Here is a 27,832-nt window from a genome sequence, read left to right on the forward strand (position 1 = left end):
GTTGAATATTTCTAAATAGCTAATGATTTTCTCAATTTCTTGACTTGTGTGTTGTAACACAGCAAACTTGTAAGAATTAGTATCAATAGTAAATTTGGAGCTTTTTTAGAATGCTGCATTTAAAAAAATTTACAATAAAATTATATATATTAAAAAGAAAAGAAGAAATGTCTGCCATTTGTGACATTATGGATTAATCTGGACGAAATTATAATAAGTGAAATAAGCCAGACACAAAAAAGACAAATACTGCATAGTCACACTTTGATGTGGAATCTAAATAAGCTGAGCTCATAAAAGCAGATAGTAGAATGGTGTTTCCAGGGGCTGGATGTTGGGGAAAAATGAAGAGATGCTGATCAGAAGATATAAAGTTTTAGTTATGCAGATTAATAATTTATGGAGATCTAATGTGCAGCATGTTGATTATAGTTAATACTGTATTGTATATTTCAAGTTTGTTTCAAAGTATATTTCAACTGTCTCACTATAAAAAATGTAACCATGTGTGATGATAGATATGTTAATTAGCTTGATTTGTGATCATTTCACAATGTACACATATAGCAAAACATCATGTTGTATACCTTAAACATATACAAGTTTTATTTGTCAATTATACCACAATAAAGCTGGAAAAATGAATTAAATTAAATTAAATAATCAAAGAAAAATAAGAAATAGGTTTAAATCACAGTTCTGCCTCTTAGTAGTTCTATAAATTTGTGTGAGATTCTTAGACTTTCTGGGCCTCAGTTTCTTCCAATATAAATAAAGGTAATAATAGTACATTTCTTACAAGAAAATTGAGAAAATAAAATGAAATACCTCATGTAAACCTTGGCATAGTTCCAGGAACGTGGTAAATACACATTCATTGCTAATAATTATTATGTTATATAATTCATTAAACAAATATTTATTGAGCATCTCTTATTTACCAGGTACTGTGCTAAGCAGACTAAAAATAAGACTTTCATGAAGTACACAACTTTGTGAAACAGATAGAAATTTATTTACCTAATAATCCCAAATATGAAAAGTATAATTGTGGCAAGTAATATGAAGAATAGATGCATTGTGTTCTGAGTTTTTAAATTGGGAGAATGACTGAGGGAGGGCTTCTTTAAGAAAGTAGCATAGTGCTAATGAGAATAAAAAAGATAGTTTTAGTTGAAATAGATTTTGAAAAAAAATGGTCCATAGATTGGCATTTGGGTGGATATAGTATATAAGATAGAGGGAGGTGTCAAAGATTACTTCCAGGTTCCTGGAATAAGCAATGGGAAAATAATGGAGAATACTGATTGAGGGACAAGTTGAACAAATGGATAGCAAATATTAACTTGGAAAATTCTCAGTTTGACTTACCTGAGATACATTGAGATGCAGATATTAAGTAGGAAGTTTAATATTACATTCTGGAGTTTATGAACTGAAAGTACAGATTTTAAGAGTAAAGAGCATATAGACAGCACTTAAAGTTGCAAGACAGAATGGAATTTCTATGGAGAGAGAACCCAATAAAGAAAAAAAGAGCACTCAGAATGAAGTCCCAAAAAAAAAACCAGTATTTAAAGACCAGATATAAAATGTAAAAATCCTGGGGCATCTGGGTGGCTCAGTAGTTGTGTCTGCCTTTGGTTCAGGTCATGATCCCAGGGTCCTGGGATTGAGCCCCGCATTGGGCTCCCTGCTCAGCAGGAAGCCTGCTTCTCCCTCTCCCACTCCCCCTGCTTGTGTTCCTGCTCTCGCTATGTCTCTCTCTGTCAAATAAATAAATAAAATCTTTATCAAATCATTCTGAACACGCAAGGAATCAATGTGAGGACTGAGAGAAAAAAACTGCAAATGTCCAAATGGAAAAGCTACCACCTTCTGGAAGGGAGGAAGTGCAGAGAGTTGATTTGGGTGATAAGAACTGTGGGTTCTGTGGAGGGAAGGAAGCTTTGCTTACAGAGACTACCACAAGGTATTATAAGCAGATGAACACAAAATAAGAAGTTTTAGAAGTCTGCCACTTCAGGGGTCATACCTGGTTTAAATGTGCTCCAGGTGGGGAAGGAGGGCTGAGGCCCAGAAACAGAGGGGGTAATCTGAGGATCCCCTGGGTCACAAGAGGAATGGTTAGAGCCAACGTGCTGCACTGTTCCCTGGCACAGGAGTAGGGGCTCAGGCTTAGGGCAGTGAGCCTGGGTGCTGGTTCTCTGCTCCACCTTGCCATAAACTCTGACCCACTGGACAGTTGTGTGACCACTTTCCAGGTGCAGTATGGCAAATGGCAAAAGCACATCAAGAATATCAGCAAAACACCTCATACACACCAAGTCTACTGATCATAAAGTGTTGCAAAGCTTCAGTTCTAAGAGAAACAGGATATAGCTTCCTTTTTATTTCTATTTATTTATTTTATTATCTATTTATTATATTCCTTTTATTTTTATTATTATTTTTTAAATTTTCATGTATACATTGTTTTATTTTCTATTTTAATATATTTTCTTTAATATTTGTATCTAGCTTCTTTTAATAAGCAGACTAAAACACACCCAGTATCTTGTTGTTTGTTTGTTTGTTTTGTTTTTTGTTTTTTCTGGACAAAATGACAAGACAAAGGAATTCTACCCATAAGAAAGAATAAGAAGTAGAACTAACATTGAGGAATTTAATCAATAGACATGTATAAGTAAGATGACTGAACTAGAATTTAAAACAACAATTATAACGATACTAGCTGGTCTTGAAAAAAGCAGAGAAGATACTAGAGAATCCCTTACTGCAAAGATAAAAGAACTAAAATCTAGTCAGGCCGAAATTAAAAATACTGTAACTGAGATGCAAACCTGAATATATACCACAAAAAGGAGGATGGATGAAGCAGAGAAATGAATCAGTGATATAGAAGATAAAAATATGGAGGGGCACTTGGTGGTTCAGTCATTTAAGAGTCAGACTCTTGATTTCAGCTCAGGTCATGATCTCAGGGTCACAAGATCAAGCCCAGCATTGGCCTCCATGCTCAGCATGGAGTCTGCTTCAGATTCTTTCTCTCCTTCTGCCCCTCCTCCTTCTTTCTTTCTTTCTTTCTTTCTTTCTTTCTTTCTTTCTTTCTTTCTTTCTTTCTTTCTTTCTTTCTTTCTTTCTTTCTTTCTTTCTTTCTTTCTTTCTTTCTTTCTTTCTTTCTTTCTTTCTTTCTTCTTTCTTCTTTCTTCTTTCTTTTCTTTTCTTTTCTTCTCTTTCTTTCTTTCTTTCTTCTTTCTTTCTTTTTCTTTCTTTCTTTCCTATGTTCTTTCTCCCTCTCTCTCTCAAAATAAGTAAATAAAAATCTTTTAATAAAGAAGATGAAAATATGGAAAATAATGAAGCCGAAAAGAAGAGGGAAACAAAGGTAATGGATCATGAAGGTAGACTTAGGGAACTCAGCACCTTATTAAAATGTAACAACATTTGTATCATACGAGTTCCAGAGGTGAAGAGAGAGAAAAGGGGACAGAAGATTTGTTTGAACAAATTATAGATGAAAGCTTCCTTAATCTGGGGAAGGACACAGACAACAAAATCCAAGAAGCACAGAGAACTCCCATTAAATTCAATAAAAGCAAACCATTGTCAAGCCATATCATAATCAAATTCACAATATACACAGACAGGGAAATAATCCTGAAAGCAGGAAGAGAAAGAAAGTCCTTAACCTACAAGGGAAGACAGATCATATTTTCAGCAGATCCATCCATCTGGATCCATCTAGAAACTTGACAGGCCAGAAGTGAACAGCAGGATATATACGATATGAATGGGAAAAAATATGCAGCCAAGAATATTTTATCTAGCAAGGCTTTCATTCAGAATAAGAGAGATAAAGGGTATCCTAGACAAATGAACACTAAAGGAGTTTGTGACCACTAAACCAGCCCTGCAAGAAATATTAAGGGGCACTCTTTGAATGGGGAAAAAAAGACCAAAAGCAACAAAGACTAGAGAAGAACAGAGAACATGACCAGAAGCACCACCTCTAAAGGTAACAAATTGGCACTAAATTCATATCCTTCAATAATCATTCTGAATGTAAATAAACTAAATGCTCCAATCAAAAGACATAAGGTATCAGAATGGACTAAAAAAAAAAAGATCTGTCAATATGCTGCCTACAAGAGATTCATTTTAGACCTAAAGACACTTGCAGATTGAAGATGAGGAGATGGAGAATGAACTGTCATGCAATTGGACATCAAAAGAAAGCTGGAGTTGCCATACTTATATCAGACAAACGAGATTTTAAACCTAAGGCAGTAATAAGAGAAGAAGAAGGGCATTATATCATAATTAAGGGGTCTATCCATAAAGAAGATATTAATAATTGCAAATATTTGTGCCCCCAACTTGGGAACACACAAATATATAAACAATAACATACCTAAAAGAACTCTTTGATAATAATACAATAGTAGTAGGGGACTTTAACATCCCACTCACAACAACGGACAGACCATCTAAGCAGATGATCAACAAGGAAACAATGGCTGTGAATGACACACTGGACCAGATGGACTTAAGAGATATATTCAAAACGTTCTATCCCAAAATAGCAGAATACACATTCTTTTCAAATGTGCATGGAACATTCTCCAAAATAGATCACATACTGGATCACAAATCAGGCCTCAACTGGTACAGAAAATTGAGCTCATATCATGCATATTTTCAGACCACAATGCTATGAAATGTTAAGTCAACCACAAGAAAAAAATTGGACAGACTGCAAGTATATAGAGGTTAAAGAACATCCTACTAAAGAATGAATGGGTCTTCCAGGAAATTAAAGAAGAATTAAAAAAAATACATGGAAGCAAATGAAAATGAAAACACAACAGTCTCAAATGTTTGGGATGCCACAAAGGCAGTCTTAAGAGGGAAGTATATAGCAATACAAGCATTCTTCAAGAAGCAAGAAAAGTCTCATATACACAACCTAACCTTACACATAAAGAAGCTGAAAAAAGAAGGGGAAATAAAGCTTAAATCCAACAGGAGAAGGGATATAATAGGGATGAGAGCAGAAATCAATGATATAGAAATCAAAAAGAGTAGAAAAAATGAGCGAAACTAAGAGATGATTTTTTGAAAGAATTAACAAAGCTGACAAACCCCAAGCCAGACTTATCAAAAAGAGGAGAAAGGACCCAATTAAATAAAATCATGAATGAAAAAGGAGAGATCACAAACTAACAACAAAGAAATACAATTATAATAGAATATTATGAGCAATTATGTCAATAAATTAGGCAATTTGCAAGAAATGGATAAATTCTTAGAAACATATAAATGACCAAAACTGAAGCAGGGAGAAATAGAAAATCTGAACAGACCCATAACCAGCAAAGAAATTGAAGCAGTAATCAAAGATCTCCCAACAAATAAGAGTCCAGAGTCAGATGGCTTCCCAGGGGAATTCACAAAACATTTTAAGAAGAGTTAATATCTATTCTTCTCAAACTTTGCCAAAAAATAAAAATGGAAGGAAAACATCCAAACTCCTTCTATGAGGTCATCATTACCTTGATTCCAAAACCAAAGACCCCACTAAAAAGAATTACAGACCAATATCTCTGATGAACTTGGATGCAAACATTCTCAACAAGATACTACCTAATTGAATCCAACAGTACATTAAAAGGATGACTCACCACAATCTATTCCTGAGCTGTAGGGTTGGTTCAATATCCACAAATCAATCAAGGTGATACACCACATTAATAAGAGAAAGGATAAGAACCACACGATCCTCTCAATAGATGCAGAAAAGGCATTTGACAAAATACAGCATCCTTTCTTGATAAAAACCCTCCATAAGGTAGGGATAGAGGGAACATACCTCAGTATCATAAAACCATATATGAAAAACCCACATCTAATATCATCCTCAATGGGGAAAAACTGAGAGCTTTTCTCCTAAGGTCAGGAACATGACAGAGACGTTCACTGTCATTCAAAATAGTAGTGGAAGTCTTAGCCTCAGCAATCAGACAACAAAAAGAAATAAAAGACTTCCAGATCAGCAAGGAAGAAGTAAAACTTTCACTCTTCGTAGAGGATATGTTACTTTAGGCAGAAAACATGAAAGAATCTACCAAAAAGTTGCTAAAAGTGATAGAGGAATTCAGCAATGTGGCAGGATATAAAATCAATGCACAGAAGTCTGTTGCATTTCTATACATAAATAATGAGGCAGCAGAAAGAGAAATCAAGGAATGGATCCCGTTTACAGTTGCACCAAAAAACAAAAGATACCTAGGAATAAACTTAACCAAAGAGGTAAAAGATCTGTACTGTGAAAACTATAGAACGCTTATGAAAGAAATTGAGGAAGAGGCAAAGAAATGTAAAAACTTTCCATGCTTGTGGATTGCAAGAACAAATATTGTTAAAATGTCTATATTTCCCAAAGCATTGTACACATTCAATGCTATCCCTATCAAAATAACACGAGTATTTTCCACAGAGCTAGAACAAAAAATTCTAAAATTTGTATAGAAGTAGAAAAGACCCCAAATAGCCAAATAATGTTGAAAAGAAAACCAAAGCTGGAAGCATCACGATTCCAGACTCCAAGCTCTATTACAAAGCTGTAATCATCAAGACAGTACAGTACTGGCACAAAAACAGACACATAGATCAATGGAATAGAATAAAGAACCCAGAAATAGACCCTTAACTCTATGGGCAACTAATCTTTGACAAAGTGGGACAGATTATCCAATGGAAAAAAAGACAGCCTCTTCAACAAATGGTGTTGGGAAAATTGGACAACAATTCGCTGAAGAATGAAACTGGAGCACTTTCTTATACCATAAACAAAAATAAGTTCAAAATTGATGAAAGACCTAAATGTGAGACAGGACAGCATCAAAATTCTAGAGGAGAACACAGGCAGCAACCTTTTTGACCTAGGCCATAGCAACTTCTTACTAGACACATCTCTGAAGGCAAGGGAAACAAAAAAAATGAACTATTAGGACTTCATGAAGATAAAAAGCTTCTGCACAGGAAAGGAAACCATCAATAAAACTAAAAGGCAACCTAAAGAATGAGAGAAGATATTTGCAAGGGCAAATATCCAAAATTTATAAAGACCTTATTAAACTCAACACTGAAAAAAAATCTAAAAATCAAGTTAAGAAGTGGGCAGAAGTCATGAACAGGTATTTCTCTAAAGAAGGCATACATTGTGTAAGACTTGAATCACAGACTTGTACCTCTGAAACAAATAATACATTATATGTTAAAAAAACAAAAGAAGATAGTAGGAAGGGAAAAATGAAGGGGGGGAAATCGGAGGGGGAGATGAACCATGAGAGACTATGGACTCTGAGGAAAAAACTGAAGGTTCCAGAAGGGAGGGGGTGGGGGGTGGGTTAGCCTGGTGATGGGTATTAAAGAGGGCACGTACTGCATGGAGCACTGGGTGTTATATGCAAACAATGGACGATGGAACACTAAAAAAAAAGAAGGCATACAAATGGCTAACATACACATGAAAAAATGCTCAACATTACTCACTTCAGGGAAATACAAATCATAACCACAATGAGATATCACCTCACTCCAGTTAGATTGGCTAAAATTAACAACTTACGAGGGGCGCCTGGGTCACCCAGTTGGTTAAGTCTCTGTGCCTTGATTTCAGCTCAGGGCATGATTTCAGGGTTGTGATTTTGAGACCTGTGTCAGGCTCTGTGCTCCGCATAGAGTCTGCTTGAGATTCTCTCTCTCTTCCTCTCCCTCTGCCCCACCCCTGCTTGTATAATCTAAATAAATAAATAAATATCTTTAAAAAAATAAATTACAACTTAGGACACAACAGGTGTTGGTAAGGATGCAGAGAAAAGGGAATCCTCTTACACTGTTGGTGGGAGTGCCAACTGGTGCAGCTACTCTGGAAAACAGTATGGAGATTCCTCAAAAAGTTAAAATAGTACTACCCTACACTGCAACAGTTGCACTACTAGGTATTTATCCAAAGGATTCAAAAATAGTGATTCAATGGGACACATGCACCCCAAAGTTTATAGCAGCACTCTCCACAATAGCCAAAACATGGAAAGAACCCAAATGTCCATCAACTGATAAATGGATAAAGAAGTGAGATAGATGATAGATAGATAGATGATAGATAGATTATGATGATGATGATGATGATGATAGATAGATAGATAGATAGAGATAGAGATATAATGGAATATTACTCAGCTATCAAAAAGAATGAAATCTTGCCTTTTGCAACAACATGGATGGAACTAGAGTGTGTTATGCTAAGCAAAATAAGTCAGTCAGAGAAAGGCAAATACCTTATGATTTCACTCATATGTGGAATTTAAGAAGCAAAACAGATGAACCTAGGGGAAGAGAAGGAAAAATAAGATAAAGTTAGAGAGGAAGGCAAACCATAAGAGATTCTTAACTATAGGGAACAAACTGAGGGTTGCTGGAGGGGTGGTGGTTGGCGGGATGGGATAATGGGGTGATGGGCATTAAGGAGGGCACTTGAAGTAATGAGCACTGGGTGATCTATGCAACTGAGGAATCACTAAATTTTACCCCGAAACTAACACTACACTATATGCGAACTATCTTGAATTTAAATAAAATCTTGAAAGAAAAAAATTAAAGCATTCTTACAATTAAACAATGAAATGATAATACAATTTAAAAAGATATACAAGGGATATAAATAGACTTTCTCCAATTAAGATAAACAAATGGTCAATAAGCACATGAAAATATGTTCAATTTTATTTCTCATTAGGGAAATGCAAATGAAAACCAAAATAAGATACTACTTCACACCCACTGGGATAGCCATTTTAAAAAATAAATTAAAAATGATGAGTATTTGTGATAATGTAGAGAAATTGGAATCCTCTTGCCTTGTTGGTGGGAATGTATTATGATGCCAAGTTCTATGGAAATATTTTGGTGGTTCATCAAAAAGTTGAACTTAGAAATACCATATGACCCAGCAATTCCATTCCTAGATATATACCCCCAAAACTGAAAACAATTAACACAAAAAATTGGAAATGAACATTTATAGCAACACTATTCATAATAGTTAAGGTAGAAACAAACTCATTTATAAACTGATAAATGAATAAACATAATGTGTGTAGCCATACAATGGCATATTGTTCAACCATAAAAAAGAACCATGTACTGGGCGCCTGGGTGGCTCAGTTGGTTAAAGAACTGCCTTCGGCTCAAGTCATGATCCTGGAGTTCTGGGATCGAGTCCCGCATCGGGCTCCCTGCTCAGCGGGGGTCTGCTTCTCCCTCTGACCCTCCCCCCTCCCATGTGCTCTCTCTCTCTCATCCTCTCTGTTTCAAATAAATAAATAAAATCTTTAAAAAAAAAAAGAACCATGTACTGACATCAGCTAAAACATGGATGAACTTTGAAGGAGGGGGGTTAAGGGGGCAGAGTAGTAGGAAGAACCCCAGCCTTGCCTCATCCCTTGAACACAGCTAAATAAATATCATATCATTCTGAACACCCAAGAAATTGACCTGAGGACTGACAGAACAAACTGCACAACTAGAGGGAGAGAAGAGGCCACATCATGGAAGTTAGGAGGTGTGGAGACATAATTTGGGGGAGAAACAGTATGGATGTTCCTCAAAGAGTTAAAGATAGAACTACCCTATGACCCAGCAATTGCAGTACTAAGTATTTACTGAAAGGATACAAAAGTACAGATTCAAAGGGAAACATGCACATGTTTATAGCAGCATTATCAACAGGAGCCAAATTATGGAAAAAGCCCAAATGTCCATCAACTGATGAATGGATAAAGATGTGATATGTGTATATATATATATACACACATGCACACACCACATGTGGTGTATATATATATAATGGAATATTACTCAGCCATCAAAAGGAATGAAATCTTGCCATTTGCAACCAACAGAGATTGAGCTAGAGTGTATTATGCTAAGTGAAATGAGTCAGTTAGAGAAAGACAAATACCTTATGATTTCACTCATGTGACATTTAAAAAACAAAACAAGATCATAGGGGAAAGGAAAGAAAAATGAGGGAGGCAAACCATAAGAGACTCTTAATTCTAGACAACAGACTGAGGGTTGCTAGAGTGAATGTGGGCAGGGGGATGGGTTAAATGGATGATGGGTATTAAGGAGGGCACTTGTGATGAGAATTGGGTGTTATATGTAAAGGATGAATCACTAAAGTTTACTCATGAAACCAATATTATACTAAATGTTAACTAACTAGAATTTAAATAAAAATTTAAACCTTAAAACATAATTTAAAAAACAAAATAAAAATAAAACATTGGTGAACTTTGAAAACATAATGGTAAGTGAAAGAAGCCAGAAAATAAAGGTCACATATTATATGATTCCGTTTCTATGAAATGCAAATCCATAGACACAGAAAGCAAAATAGTGTTTTTCTGAAGCTGTGGAGAGGGTGGAATGAACAGTGATTACTTAAAATTTACAGAGATTCTGTTTCACGTAGTTGAAATGTTTTTGACCTGATAGTGATGATGTTGTATTTAATTGTGCTGCATTGCAAATGGAATTAAGACCATAGACTTATAAATTTTAAAATGGTTAAAATGGTAAATTTCATGTTATGTGTATTTTACTATAAGAAAGAATAAAGAAAGGATTGTTTTAATACCAGTGGCCCCTTCATATTTTCCTCCCTGTGTCTATAGGATTAGCTGATCCCAGAGAACAGAACTTTGAGAAACAAACAACAGTCTGATATATTTTATGAAAAAAAAAAGAGTTTGAACACTTCAATGTGTCAAAATTCTGTGATGACAGGTCTGTCAGCAACCCTTAATGGAAAGGAAAGGAACATCACTAGGAACCTGTGGTATATGATGGGACAAGGTCCCCAAAACAGGAAAGAGGGATATCTGAAAAAGAGGAGTGACTAAAGATGAACTCAACTCCTCTATTTTGTCAAGAACTAGTCTTGACAGGATGAAATTCTGATTTTTTTTTTTTACCATTTCCTGAAAAACTCTCAAATACTGTTCAACTCAATCCAAGTTAGACATAGGCATTTTAAATGAGCCTTGGGATTTAGACACCTGCACTTAGAGGCTTAAGAATTCTGAAAAGAGGACAGGAAAGAGGTTTTTCCCCCCCACAAATAATTCTGTCATTAAACCATCCATTAGGCCTAGTACTTTTCCTCTATTAGATATTGATGCTATTTTGACAGAACCTGTATGAATAACTATACTGTAATTCACCTCATTTTAATTATTATATACATAGTGAGAATCCCGCTGTAATTCACATTATTTTAATTAATATATACATAGTGGCGAGTGCATACAAAAACCCTTTCCTCTGCTAATATTTCGGTTTTGCTTTTCACGTATCTTTCAACAAGCCAGGCCACTGAGTATAGAATCCAATTCCTAAATCATATTTGACTTGAGAGCACCCTGGAAAATTCCAGTATCCTGATGTCAGCTGGACCTCTCCTTTAGGGTTTTGGCCTCTGACTCAGACTCATTGGACTTCCATTTCTTATTGCACATTTTCACATGTGAAAGAAAAGAACACAGCAGGAATAGAAGGAATATGTCAACAACAACAAGTAATGAGGCAGTTAAGCCTAAGATAAATGAGATGTAGCAATAATTGAAGTTGCAGGAGGAATAAAGAATGAAATAATATGAAAACAAGTTCATAAAATTATGATTCCTTAAATAAGGTGAATGTAAGAAAAAAGCCATAAAATACACCTAGAAATTCAGATCTTTGGTAACGAGGATTTATAAAACTTCCATAGCAAATCAGTTAGGCCCTACATGCCACATTATAGTGGGGTACTATTACTGATGGGCTGAAGATGAGTTAACATAAGGTGATTCAAGGGCTTTGAAGAAGTACCTCACCAATCTTTCCTAAAAATTCTTTACTGTAATTTTCACATGCCCTCTTAGCAAATTATGATTTTCTTTAAATAATGATCTTTTGTGGAATTATCTTCTATAATGTAAGTATCTCAAAAGAGGATACCATAAGATGGCAAACTATCAGTGGTGTGCTGAAGTCAGCTCTTACAGGTGCAAGAGATCCCGTTGTATGCATACCTTACCAATTCCTTCTTCAGTGACTTTTCTTTGGTAGCTTTAAATCACTCAAAGCGGGAGTATATACACCATAGAAATCCACAAATAAACCACACTTATTTAGAAGTGAGCTCAATCATTTTAAGTTCATACCTGCAATTTCAAAAATTGTCTTATGTTACTTACTTTGCCTTCATAAAAATACACACTTACAGAAAAATAAACTTTGTTTTGTGTATTGTTTCATACACATCTATTCCAATGACTTGAAAGTATTGTGTATGTTTGCTAAAATAGAGAAGAAAATGTGGAGAATGATCTTAGTGTGGGGTACACAAAATTATTATGTAGGTTATAAGTGGGTTATGCTGTAACAGGCCTTAGAATAGGTGGGTTCTTACAGAGTATAATTTCAAAAACACAGGGAGATTAATGAATCAAAAAGAAATTCTGACATATCCACAACTTCTCCCCTCATTTACTACAGTTTTTAAAGGTCCAGAAACTCCCCTTCCACTATGAGAGATTAGGGTTACCTGGAATGCAGACATAAGGTCTCACATTCACAAATATTTCCTCTAAACAAGGATTAGAAAAAAATCAGAAAATCAAGAGGGGACATCTGGACAAAAAGAACAACTAGAACCGTCAAAGCTAAAACTTACCATCTAACTTTTTTTCTTTTAGGGAGATGGTAAAGACAAAAATAAAAATTCAGAAAGAATGCAACTTGATACCTGTCTTTTAGACATGGAAGAACATTTACAAATATAATTGGAATCTTTTTTTTTCATAGCAGCTTGCCGCTACGTTATTCTACACTCAAAAGTTCCATTGCTGAGATTAATGGGCTCATTGCCTAAGTTTAATCACTTGGCATTTTTTGAGCCAAACCAAAGCCTCAAAGTAAATATTTCCTACATAGATCATTCAGGCCACAAATGAAAATGCAGGGAATAGCAGCAGGGAAAATATTGCTTTTAAAATTCCTTGCAAACCATACTGCATGAATTAGTGACTAAAGAATGCAGCTGGCAGGAGACACAAAAAGAGGGGAAATGGTATGGAGAAGCATTTTAAGATTTTCACCAGTTTCAATTTGTTACAACTTCAAACCCCAAAAATTGTCATGTTTCTTCACATGCTAACAAAGCTAAATTTCTGCTGCTTCTCAGACTGTAAATTTCTTTTCAATATGTTTCCAGGAACCACAGAGAGGAAGAACAACTAGCAGATTGCCCCTCAGGTTCCTTACTGCAGAGGGAAGAAATCTGCAGTAACTAATTAACTTCTAGTATATGTTGGGGTGAAACATAAGTAGGGACAATAGTTTCAGTAAATAAATAATTTTTTTCTGAATTAATTGCTCCCAAATGGCAGGTAATTGTTCAGGACACATTAATGCAGACATTTTTTTTTTGAAAGATTTTATTTATTTTTTTGGCATACAGAGAGAGACAGGAGAGAGGGAACACAAGCAGGGGGAGTGGGAGAAGGAGAAGCAGGCTCCCTGCCAAGCAGGGAGCCCGATGTGGGGCTTGATCCCAGGACCCTGGTTTCATGACCTGAGCTGAAGGCAGACACTCAATGACTGAGCCACCCAGGCACCCCAAACATTTGTGTTTTAAAAGCTATTCCTTTGGGGTGCCTGGGTGGCTCAGTCATTGAGCGTCTGCCTTTGGTTCAGGTCATGATCCCAGGGTCCTGGGATCAAGCCCCGCATCAGACTCCCTGCTCAGCGGCAAGCCTGCTTCTCCCTCTCCCACTCTGCCTGCTTGTGTTCCCTCTCTCCTGTCTCTCTCTCTGTGTCAAAAAAATAAATAAATTCTTTTAAAAAAATAAAATAATAAAATAAAAGCTACTCCCTTCCCTGTTCTGAGCTGATTCAGGCTGGACCTTTGGCTTTGGGGGAATAAGCCCCATTCAGCTAAATTTATAGTCATTTCTTCCAAGCACACTGTTATAATTGTCCAGAACTGAAACAAAGACTTCTGACTCTCCTTGCCACTTCATCTGATAAATGTGCACTCTTTTTTTGAAGAATATTTTTCTTTTTATCCATTCTGGAAGCTGCAATCAAATGAGAAGCCAGGGAGTAATGCTGCTCAAATAGCCTTTTTATTTTATTTTATTTTATTTTGTTTATTTTAATGTTATGTTAATCACCATACATTACATCATTAGTTTTTGATGTAGTGTTCCATGATTCATTGTTTGCATATAACACCCAGTGCTCCATGCAGTATGTGCTCTCTTTAATACCCATCACCAGGCTAACCCATTCCCCTAACCCCCTCCCCTCTAGAACCCTCAGTTTGTTTCTCAGAGTCCATAGTCTCTCATGGTTTGTCTCGCCACCGATTCCCCACCTTCATTTCTACCTTCTTACTGTCTTCTTCTTTTTTTTTTTTAAACATATAATGTATTATTTGTTTCAGAGGTACAGGTAGGTGATTCAACAGTCTTACACAATTCACAGTGCTCACCATAGCACATACCCTCCCCAACGTCTATCACCCAGCCCCCATCCCTCCCACCCCCCACCACTCCAGTAACCCTCAGTTTGTTTCCTGAGATAAAGAAACCCTCATATCAGTGAGATCATATGATACATGTCTTTCTCTGATTGACTTATTTCGCTCAGCATAATACCCTCCAGTTCCATCCACTTCATTGCAAATGGCAAGATTTCATTCCTTTTGATGGCTGCATAATATTCCGTTGTGTATATATACACAACATCTTCTTTATCCATTCATCTGTCAATGGTTATCTTGGCTCTTTCCATAGTTTGGCTATTGTGGACATTGCTGCTATAAACATCGGAGTGCATGTACCCCTTTGGATCACTACATTTGTATCTTTGGGGTAGATACCCAGTAGTGCAATTGCTGGGTCATAGGGCAGCTCTATTTTCAACTTTTTGAGGAATTTCCATACTGTTTTCCAGAGTGGCTGCACCAGCTTGCATCCCCACCAACAGTGTAGGAGGGTTCCCCTTTCTCTGCATCCCCGCCAACATGTCATTTCCTGACTTGTTAATTTTAGCCATTCTGACTGGTGTGAGGTGGTATCTCATTGAGGTTTTGATGTGGATTTCCCTGATGCCAGGCGATACTGAGCACTCTTTCATGTGTCTGTTGGCCATGTGGATGTTTTCTTTGGAAAAATGTCTGTCATGTCTTCTGCCCACTTCTTGATTGGATCATTTGTTCTTTGGGTGTTGAGTTTGATAAGTTCGTTATAGATTTTGGATACTAGCCCTTTATCTGATATGTCATTTGCAAATATCTTCTCCCATTCTGTTGGGTTTTTTTGGTTTTTTTGACTGTTTCTTTTGCCGTGCAAAAGCTTTTTATCTTGAAGTCCCAATAATTCATGTTTGCCCTTGCTTCCTTTGCTTTTGGTGATGTTTCTAGGAAGAAGTTGCTGTGGCTGAGGTTGAAGAGGTTCCTGCCTGTGTTCTCCTTTAGGATTTTGATGGACTTTTGTCTCACATTTAGGTCTTTCAACTACTTTAGGTCTATTTGTGTGTGTGGTGTAAGGAAATGGTCCAGTTTCATTCTTCTGCATGTGGCTGTCCAATTTTCCCAACAACATTTGTTGAAGAGACACTCTTTTTTCCATTGGACATTCTTTCCTGCTTTGTCGAAGATGAGTTGACCATAGAGTTGAGGGTCCATTTCTGGACTCTCGATTCTGTTCCATTGATCTATGTGTCTGTTTTTGTGCCAGTACCATACTGTCTTGATGACGACAACTTTGTAATAGAGCTTGAAGTCCGGAATTGTGATGCCACCAGTTTGCTTTTCTTTTGCAACATTCCTCTGGCTATTTGGGGTCTTTTCTGGTTCCATACAAATTTTAGGATTATTTATTCCATTTCTTTGAAAAAAGTGGATGGTATTTTGATAGGGATTGCATTCAATGTGTAGATTGCTCCAGGTAGCATTGACACCTTCACAATTTTTTTCTTCCAATCCATGAACATGGAACGTTTTTTCCATTTCTTTATGTCTTCCTCAATTCCTTTCATGAATATTTTATAGTTTTCTGAGTACAGATTCTTTGCCTCTTTGGTTAGATTTACTCCTAGGTATCTTATGGTTTTGGGTGCAATTGTAAATGGGATCAACTCTTTAATTTCTCTTTCATCTGTCTTGTTGGTGTATAGGAATGCCACTGATTCGATACTCTATGTGGAAAACCCAAAAGACTCCTCCAGAAAACCGCTAGGACTCAAACAGGAATTCAGTAAAGTGGCAGAATATAAAATCAAATAGCCTTTCATTCAACATCTAGTCAGAGAGTCATTCTGGTCCTATTGCAAATAAAAGTATGATTTGATAAACTTCCAGAGAGAAACACTAACTTGCAAATTCCAATGAACCTGGTCACCAATTCATTCAAATTTTTAATCACATTTATTGAGCAATTATTATGTACCAGAAAACTGTATTAGACACACATGACACAAAGATAATGCTATGGCAAAGTACAAATTATCTTTCTATAGGCAATTTACAATATGTGGCTATATTTTTGTCACTGGCATTCTTAGGAGATATTTAAGAAATGTAAAACTTATAAATCAAGTATATGAAGCCTACAAATCACTATTAGGATCCATTGTCATAAACTCACACCTGAGAAATAAAATTATAATACAAACTAACACAATTACAGGTGTAGTAAAATTGTAATAAAGGAAAACACACACAAAAAAACACATCTGGTATCAGTGATTTAGTAATAACAAAAGAAAGCCTTTCAGATTATATTTTGGACTCAGTACACAATAGAGTCCAGACTATCTTGAATAAGTTAAGTAATATATTCATGCATTTTTTAAAGTTTTCAAGTAAAAAAAGGATTTTAGTTAACTTTTAGTTAAATGTAAATCTAAACGAACTTAAACAGAACCACCATAACCTCCAAGTATGTTGGCTAAACATGGCACTTTAGTGGTATGATTAAATGTCAGTCTGAAGGACCTCTTGTATAATCACTACCACCACTCAAGTTCATCTTCCTTAAGAGTGATAAAGGACATGTTTAACTTTTAATGCTTTTGGGCCCTTCTCCTGGGCTCCCAGGGAAACTATACTTTAACATTTACCAAGGTCAAGATGACTCAGCAAAAACTCAAAGCATGGGCTTTATTTCTGCCCCAAACACACATTGTACATCTGTTTCATTAAAGCAAATAATCAAAAAGGAGCATTCAGAACACAAAGGATAAGAAAAAGTAAGAAACTTCCCTGGTTCCCATAAAATTGAAATCACACCACCTTGCATATGCTAGAAACTTAAGATAAGGTCTGCAACTTTTTGAAATGTTCTTTGTCTAATAATTTATAAATTTTATGTAAAAATGTATATAAACCTGGGACGCCTGGGTGGCTCAGTTGGTTAAGCATCTGTCTTTGGCAGACGTCTGCATGGCCCCAGGGTCCTGGGATCGAGTCCTTCATCAGGCTCCCTGCTCCTCAGGAACCTGCTTCTCCCTCTCCCTGCTGCTCCCCTTGCTTGTACTCTCTCTCTCTGTCAAATGAATAAATAAAATCTTTAAAATATATATATAACCCTACACCAAATGTTCCCTTACCAGAGCATTCTCTTTTCTGTTTTATTTTTCTTTCAAATTTTTATTTAAATTTAATTAAATTCTAGTTAGTTAACATACAGTGTAATCTTAGTTTCAGGAGTAGAATTTAGTGATTCATCACTTACATACAACACCCAGTGTTCATCACAAGTGCCCTCCTTAATACGCATCACCTATTTAACCCATCACCCCACCCATAAAATCTCTGCTTAAATCTCTGTTTTATGGTTTGCCTCTCTTTCCTCCACTCCATGTTCATTTGATTTTTGTTTTGTAAATTCCACATATGAGCAAAATCATATGGTATTTGTTTGAAAGGGATGACCTTTTAAATCATTGAACATTCAGTAACATTACAATAAAAATTAATTAACCTGATTTGTTAAGTATCATCTTATAGACCCTAAGGGAATGTGACATTAAAGAATTAAAGAGCTCTGGCTCATAAAAGGATATCCAGAGTCTAAAGCATTGGCCAGAGAAGGAAGGCCCAGGCTGGTCCCTATGTGTAAACCTTGGGAAGCAGTATCAGGATTGGATGGTGTAGTAGGCTAGTCCAGAGCACAGGATGCTAATGCAAGTTAAATTGTTGTGGGAAAGGAGGAGCTGTATCAGACTAGCAGTATAAAGTTGTCATGAGAGTAGAGCTTAAATATTCTCACCCTAACAACAACATATTGTACACTTGAAATTTACACAATGTTATATGTCAATTATATCTCTGTAAAGCTGGGGGAAAAGTCTGAAGATATCAAATACAGTTATCATACAGATAAAATGTCACTTTTATACATTGCTGATGGAGTTAAAAATGGATAGAGCCAATTTGGGAAGTGATTTGCTAGTACTGAGTAATATTGGAAATGTGCAGACCTTAATGGTCCTGCAATTACACTTTAGGTATATCTTTTATATAAATGCACTGTACATAAGGACATATGTGTAAGAATGCTAAGTCAGTATTGATTTTAATGACAAAAATTAGAAACAAAGTTATTTGTTAGCTGGAGATCAGATATAGTCCATTTATATGCTGTAATGCTAAATAGCAGTTAAAAGACATTAATTTATGTGTAATTAATTACATAGAAAATGTATGTTCATATACATATATGTGTGTGTATATACACATGCACACATATACATATATATACATACACACAAATAGGTATATATCTAAAATAACAAGATATGTTGTTACCTTTAATTTTTACAATTAAAAAACAACATGGGCACCTGGGTGGCTCAGATGGTTAAGCCTCTGCCTTCGGCTCAGGTCATGATCCCAGGGTCCTGGGATCGAGTTCCGCATCGGGCTCCTTGCTCAGTGGGGAGTCTGCTTCTCCCTCTCCCTCTCCCTCTGCCTCTCTCCCTGCTTGTTCTCTCTCTGTCTCTCTCGCAAATGAATAAATAAAAAAATTTTTTTAAAAATATACTCTCCAGTTTTTCCATTATTTCATAAGAGAAAGTGTATGTTTTTATTTTTTTATTTTTTTATTTTTTTAAAGATTTATTTATTTATTTTGAGAGAGTGACAATGAGAGAGAGAGAGAGTACATGAGAGCAGGGAGGGTTAGAGGGAGAAGCAGGCCCCTCGCCGAGCAGGGAGCCCGATGCGGGACTCAGTCCTGGGACTCCAGGATCATGACCTGAGCCAAAGGCAGTTGCTTAAACAACTGAGGCACACAGGCACCCGAAAGTGTATGTTTTTAGTGCAAACAGAAATGTGAGGTGGAATAAAGCTAGTTTTAAGAAAAACTTAGTACATTATCCAAAAATGCAACTTAGAGAATTATCTTTTTTAAAATAGATTGTTGAAAATTTCATCACACACTGGTATTTGAAACAAACACTTCATGAGAAATAGTTTGTTAAATGATCATTCATTGTTTATCTGAAATTCAAATTTAACTGGGCTTCTATTATTTGCTAAATCTGGTAAGTCTAACTAAGGAAACATTTGGCAGAGCAGTCCCAGACCTTTATATGCCACCATACTATATATTTTATACTACTATGTGCACTTGAAGCTATTGTAAAACCTGAAATTTGGCAGGGACCAGGTCTCTATTTCTGTTGATTTCCATATATTACTTAATACAGAGCTCTGTGCAGATGGTGGTGTCTAAAGGACATTTATTTCAGATACATAGTTGCTTGCAATTTACATTACTCACTTTGTACTTAATATTTTGGTGAATCCACAGGTTCAGCTTCTCTTCACAGTCTTGTATCTGCTCCATTATTGCTATTTGTACAAAGACTTCCCTTAATAAGTCTTCACTGCAGCCCTTAGAACAAGCTTGGAGTTGGTATATAATTTTGGGAAATGTAACTATTTTCTCTGGCATCCTATACACAATACATTGGGAGCTCATCATATATGTTGTAATTATTCGAATTTTCATTTAAGCTATGAAAGACACAAGAAGGAGAATATCAGTGTGTCTTATTAAATATCTCTTTTGATTTGCATACCACAATTTGTTGTGCAAAATCCAATTACTCTACTACTGTTGTAAATGTATTTTTTTCTTTAAAATAGTAAGAAAGTATAAGAGTTTACTTCCATATGAACAACCCAGAATTTCTTAAGGTATCAACCTTTATGATATGGTAACATAATTACAAAACTAACTGAGGAAATTTTTAAAAGAATAACTTAAACCTAAATGTAGTAAAAAGTAAACCATTTCAGTTAAGAGCCTTCTGAGTTTCTCCTATAGATTACCACAAGGGGGCATGTGAAGATCAATACAAGAATACATTTGTAAAAGGTCTTTGATTTAAAAAATTACAGTTGTTTTTAAACTTTTTGAAAAGGTGATTTATTTCACCATGGGTATGTTTATTTTGTAAAACAGTTTCACTGAACATTAGAACTGGCTAAATATTAAGTCATTCCATATTCTTTCCTGAATTTGGAACCAAGAAAATGGTTTCGTTGTTTTATGAAACAACTTAGCCCTCTTGACTTGTTGGATGAGGAAAAAAGTTAACAAGAACATGCCCCTGAAGCTGTCACTTTACCAGGCGGGTATTTCATGGTGGACAGGAACACCTTTTGTGAAACTGGGTGTCTTAGGAAACTGATAGTATTTGGGAGATGTTCTTCCTTTTTACTATTTCATACAGTACAGTTTTTACTATATTAAATTTCTTTTTAATGTCTTTATTTAAAATAATTAACCTACAATTGTTACATTAATAACAAATATCTGTACTCCATTGATTATCATTCTCTAAATCACACACATGAACACACACATATACACACATGCAGAATGAGCCCAAACTTGCATGTCTCAATAGAAATATAAATAATTTTATGCAAAACAGATATAAACAAATCATATTTTCACAAATTCATGGGGTATTACCTTTAATTCTCTAAATATTGGTCACAATTTCTCAAAGAGAGAATGTCATTTAGAAAAGGGAAAAGTGACAACTATGCAAAACAGAATTTCAAAATGGAAAAATGTTTCAACAATTTTAAAAGCAGATATTTCCCGTGTAAAATATATTCCATTTAAAATATTATACAAGCCAAAATTCAGGGAAATTGTTTTCAACTTTAGGTAAAAGTTGGAAACAAATGTGGATATATATTCTACATTTTAGTCGGTTCACTATTGAAGTCTGCAGCAGTTCTTTTTGTAAGGTTTAGGGGAACAAGGAGCCAAAGCTTTGGAATTCCATACAGGGAATATGACAAGCAAACAAATATTCCAAACCTATATCATATTCACATGAAGAATATGGGAAGCTAAAGCAATTATGAACTGACATGGTGATGTTTTCCTTGTATCATTTCTATAATTTAAAGCTGAAACCATTACATTATTTACAGTGAATTCCCAAAGCATTGTGTATTAGAAGCCAGAGCAAAGAATTATTTTCCAGAATATTTGTTCTAGCTTATAAAGTGCATTATTATGTTCTCTATGCTCTTTTTAAGTGTGTTGGACAATTTCATTATCACCTATAGGTTAGCAACTTTGGGAATATTAAGTCTTCTATGCTAAAATGCCATCTTATTGAGTTCATTAATGTATTTATTCAACACATACTTATAGAATGTCTGCTATGTGCAAGGAAATTATGCTTTGGGAAATAAATACAAAGAAATATGCTATAATCTTGGTGTGGAAGAAATCTTTGCCTAGTTGGGGGAGAACATCCACAGAGCCAAAAAAAGTTTAAGTCATCATACAAATAAGACATATTATGGAACATACCAAATAGATAGTAAATGCTATTAGATTTCAGATATGGGTTGGAGTGGAGAGATTAAAGAACATATAATGTGGATTAGTAGAGAGGAAGGAACTGAGTATTTCAGTTAGCCAAATAAGTATGAACAAATCAGGAAAGAAAAAAAGGTATTTACATGATGACTTGGTGACAGGGAATACATTAGTTTGCCCGAACTAGAGATTTCATATTTGAGAAACAAAGGGCACTAAAATTTGAAATGAAAATAATAATTGTATTTATATAATAAGTCTATTGAAAGGGTTAAATAAGGCAACTTAAGTACCTAGTGGTACCTCTAGTACCAAGATACATCTAAAACTCCTTAGTATATAGTTAATGTCCCTAATGGTAATTTATTTAATCATTCTTGGTGATCTAGAGTTAAATGCTCAAGAAAAATCAGAACTGACCTCTTTGAACAAACTTGCCTGCGTGAATGCAGGAGGCCAGGTGAGATATTTTCTTGTGGTTCCTTCCAGTACAAAGATCTCATATTCTACATAATTAGAGCCCTAAACCAGATAATTCTCAAGAGAAATCCAAGGAATATGACTCAAGCTATGATTGATTTTCACACCTACATGTCCTTATTTTCTGGATCAGATCTGGGTACTTGACAAAAAACACAGTTGCCAGGGGCGCCTGGGTGGCTCAGATGGTTAAGCGTCTGCCTTCGGCTCAGGTCATGATCCCAGGGTCCTGGGATCGGGTCCCGCATCGGGCTCCTTGCTCCTTGGGAGCCTGCTTCTCCCTCTGCGCCCCCCCCCCCCCCGTCTGTCTCTCATGAATAAATAAATCAAATCTTAAAAAAAAAACAACAACAAAAAACAACAACAACAAAAAAAAAACAGTTGCCAGACAGGAAGTTCTGCCCCCTACTAGAAGAATTGGGGGGGAAAAAAGATAGCAAAATTCAACGTTTAAAGACAAGCAGGAAAAGAACAATGGACAGGTCCAAGCAAGAAAGAAAATAATGAAGAATGACAGGGAAAATGACTTCTTTACTTAGTTTGGTGAAACATTTGCTAAAATGGCTCAGCATTCTTTGTACATGTTTACTGAGGGTGTTATAGTAGATAAAGGCAAGTCTGTGAAGCCTTAAAGATCTTCAGGGATTTCTGTAAAGTTAAGATATTCATTTGCATAGACTTTAACTTGGGGCATTCAATAAATAGTACCATATCCCCTTTACTAGGAACCAAATTTTAAAGAGCTAAGATTTCTGGACTTATATCTTGATTCTCAGAAGATGGTGGAAGATTAGGAGGACCCTCGGCTTGTCTTGTCCCACAAACACAAACTAGATAACTATCAAATCATTCTAAATACCCCAGAAATCAACCTGAAGACTGACAGAACAAACTCCACAACTAATGGGAGAGAAGAAGTCACATTGAGGAAGGTAAGAAATGTGAAGATGTGGTTTGGGGAAGAAACGGATTGTGGGTGCTGCGGACAGGAGGGAGCTGTGGTTGCAGAGAAAGGTGTAGGAAAGAGGAGCACACATTAAAATGCACTAGGAGAACAGTTCCCCAAAAGCCATTGGCTGAAACAAAGGAGGCTGATGGTCATGAGTTCATTTAACCAGCAGGGCTTAAAGACTGCAGTTTCAAAGGTCAGTGGGCTTGGCAGGGTCAGAGCCCTGAGGGCATTGCCTTACTCCTGGAGAGAAGGCAGACAAAAAACATGGGGGCAGATGGCCTAGAAATGGTTCTCTGAAGAACACCTGGGGCAAACAGTGGGGAGATTATTCAGTATTTTTGAAGCACATACCTGAGAAGCAGCGTTCATGAAGATGCTTCTTCACAGCAAATGAGATGGCAGGTGCCATTTCCTTTCTTTGTTCCTCAACATAAAACACAGAGCCACCTGCAGCTCAGCCCTAACACTGGCTGTCTGATTTGCTTACACCAAGTGCCACACCCTTGTGCTCTGGCAGGACTACCTTTCTTGGTCAAGCCTGCCTCAATCCCAGTGAGGCAGAGCCCTCCCCCAGAGACCAGTGCAGGCTTCTGCACACACCATAAACCTGAAGCCTGGATTTTAAAGGCACAAACTTGGCTGGGATAGAGCCCAGAGAGCACTGTGCTGCTCCTGGAGAGAAAGCAGGCAAACAACACAGAGACAGACAATGTGAAAACAGCAATTTGAAAAACATCTGGGACACAATGGGGGAGATTATTCCCTTGCCTCCAAGTGATTCCCTGAGAGGCAGGATTCAGGGAGCCACTACTCTGGGGACAAAGGATCTGGCTAGCACCATTTCCCTCCCTCATCCCCCAGCATAAACCTGGAGACACCTGCTGAAATCAACCCAGTGCCCTCACTAGCTGCCTAACCTGCTTACACACCTGCATTCTGGCAGGAATGTCCTTCTTGGTCAAGCTTGCCTCAGTCTCAGCACAGTGGTCCCCTTTCCCAGAAGACCAAGAGAAATGCCTACCCACACCAAATTTCCCAATCAGAGAGTTTGGCAAAGTTTCAGTTCTAGTGGAAGTACTATCAGGTCTTATGTAACAAGCAGACCAGAACACACCTAGGTAAACCTTGCCACATTTTGGCTGAGGACAAAACACTGTCCAATGCAAGTAAGGAAAGCCTATGCAGATGGCTGACCCAAAGGACAGAGCAGTCAAAACACAACAGCAGAGCACACACAACACATAGCAGAGACACTCCCTGAAATGTCAGGCCCTGGACACTATATAACCTCTCCTTCATAAAAGCCATTATTCTCAGCAGCAGGAAACATAATGGGATTTTTCTAACACAGAAAAGGATGCAAAAAATTATAAAAAATGCCAAGACAGAGGAATATATCCCAAATGAAAGAACAAGATAAGGTTATACCAGAAGATCTAGGTGAAACAGATATAAGTAACATGTCTGATGGAGAATTTAAAGCAACATTCATAAGGATACGGCCTGGGCTTCAGAAAAGAAAGGAAGACTTCAAGGAGAACCATGCCACAGATTTGAAAGAGCCAAAAAAAGATGCATCAGAAATGAAAAATACAATAACTGAGAATGGAAAAATGCTTGATACAATGAACACAAGGCTGAAAGAACAAAGCAGTGAATAAGTGATATAGAACAAAAAATAATGGAAAATAATTAAGCTGGACAAAAGAGAAACAGAAGAATTATGCAACAGCAGCATAGACTTAGGGAACTCAGCAACTCCATCAAACATAATAACATTCATATTATAGGAGTCACAGAAGAAGAAGAGAGAGAAAAGTGGGCAGAAAGATTATTTGAGGAAATAACAGCTGAAAACTTTCCTAATCTGGGGAAGGAAAGAGACATCCAGATCCAGGAGCCACAGAGAACTCCCAACAAAAACAACAAAAGCAAGCCAACACCAAGACATATTGTAATTAAATTTGCAAAAACATAGTGATGAAGAAAAAAATCTTAAAACCAGCAAGATGAAAGAAGGCTTTAACTTGCAAGGGAGGACCCATAAGGCTAGCTGCAGATTTCTCAATAGAAACATGGCAAGCTAGAGGGAGTGGCATGATATATTCAAAGTGCTGAATGTGAAAAAATCTGCAGCCAAGAATACTCTATCCAGCAAAGCTATCATTTAGAATGGAAGGAGGGATAAAGTGTTTCCCAGACAAACAAAAACTAAAGGAGAAAATGACCACTCCTTCAGCCCGTATGAAATATTAAAGGGAACTCTTGGAGTGGAAAGGAAAGACCAAAAGTGACAAGGACAAGAAAGGAACAGAGAAAATCTCCAGAAACAATGACAAAACAAATAATAAAATGCCACTAGGTACATATCTATCAATAATTACTCTAACTGTAAATGGGCTCTAAATGCTCCAATTAAAAGACATAGGGTGTCAAAAAGGAAAACAAAACAAAAACAGAAAACAAGGTGCATCAATATGCTGCCTATAAGAGACTCATTTCAGACCTAAAGACTCCTGTAGAATGAAAGAGAGGGGATGGAGAAATAGTTATCATGCAAACAGATATCAAAAGAAAGCCAGAGCAGCAATACATATATCAGACAAATTAGACTTTAAACCAAAGACTGTCACAAGACCTGAAGGTACTATATCATAATAAAGGGGACAATCCAACAAGATCTAACAATTGTAAATATTAATGTCCTCAACACGGACCACCCAAATATATAAAACAGTGACAAACATAAAGGAACTCATTGATAAGAATACAATAATAATAGGGGACTTTAACAGCCCTCTTACATCAATGGGCAGGTCATCTAAACAGAAAATCAACAAGGAAGCAATGGCTTTGAATGACACACTGGACCAGATGGACTTATAAGGTATATTCAGAACATTCCATCCTAAAACAGAAGAATACACATTCTTCTCAAGTGCACATGAGGCATTCTCCAGAATAGATCATGTACTAGGTTACATGATCAGCAAATGCAAAAAGACTGAGATCATACCATACAGCGTTTCTGATAACAACACTGTGAAATGTGAAGTCAACCACAAGAAAAAATTTGGAAAGATTACAAATAAATGGAACTACTAACCAAATAAACATGCTACTAAACAATGAGTGGGTCAACCAGAAAATTAAGGAAGAAATAAAAAATACATTGAAACAATGAAAATGAAAACACAACAGCCCCAGAATCTTTGGGATGCAGCAAAACTTGTCTTAAGAGGGAAGTATATAGCAATACAGGCTTACCTCAAGAAGCAAGAAAAATCTCAAACAACCTAACCTTACACATGAAAGAACTATAAAAACAACAAATGAAACCTAAAACCAAGAGAAGGAAGGAGATAAAGATTAGAACAGAAATGATACAGAAACAAACAAAAAATAACAATAGAAGAGATCGTTGAAATCAGGAGCTGGTTTCCTGAAAAAAATAATAAAATTGATAAACTCTTACCAAACCTATCAAAATGAAAAGACAAAGGACATGAATAAAACCACAAATGCAAGAGGAGAAATAACAACCAACACCACAAAAATACAATTATAGGAGAACATTATGAAAAAGTATATGCCAACAAATTGGATAACCTGGGTGAAATGGATGAATTCCTAGAAACATATGAGCTACAAAAACTGACAAAGGAAGAAATAGAAAATTTAAACAGACCAAAAACAAGTAAAGAAATTGAACCAGTAATTGAAAAACTCCCAACAAACAAAAGTCCAAGGCCAGATGGCTTCACAGGTGAATTCTACCAAACATTTAAGGAAGAGTTAATACCAATTCTTCTCAAACTATTCCAAAAAATAGAAAAGGAAGGAAAACTTGCAAATTCATTCTATGAGGCCAGCATTACTTTGATTCCAAAACCAGACAGAGACCCCCCCACTAAAAAGAAGAATTATAGGCCAATATCTCTCATGAACATGGATGCAAAAATTCTCAACAAGATACTTGTGAATTGAATCCAACAGTACATTAAAAGAATCATTCACCACGATCAGTTGGAATTTATTCCTGGGCTATGAGTGGTTCAATATTCACAAGTCAGTCAACATAATACACCATATTAATAAAGGAAAGGATAAGAACTGTATAATCCTTTCAATAGATGCAGAAAAAAACATTTGACAGAGCACAACATCCATTCATGATAAAACCCTCAAAAAAGGGGTGCTTGGGTGGCTCAGTTGGTTAAGTGTCTGCCTTCGGCTCAGGTCATGATCCCAGGGTCCTGGCATCGAGCCCCACATCGGGCTCCCTGCTCAGTGGGGAGCCTGCTTCTCTCTGTCCCTCTGCCACATCCCCTGCTTGTGCATGTGCTCTCTCTCTTTCTCTCTCTCTCAAATAAATAAATAAAATCTTAAAACCTCAAAAAAGGAGTGAACATACCTC

The sequence above is a fragment of the Zalophus californianus genome, chromosome X, assembly GCF_009762305.2.
Source record: "Zalophus californianus isolate mZalCal1 chromosome X, mZalCal1.pri.v2, whole genome shotgun sequence".
Taxonomy (NCBI): domain Eukaryota; kingdom Metazoa; phylum Chordata; class Mammalia; order Carnivora; family Otariidae; genus Zalophus; species Zalophus californianus.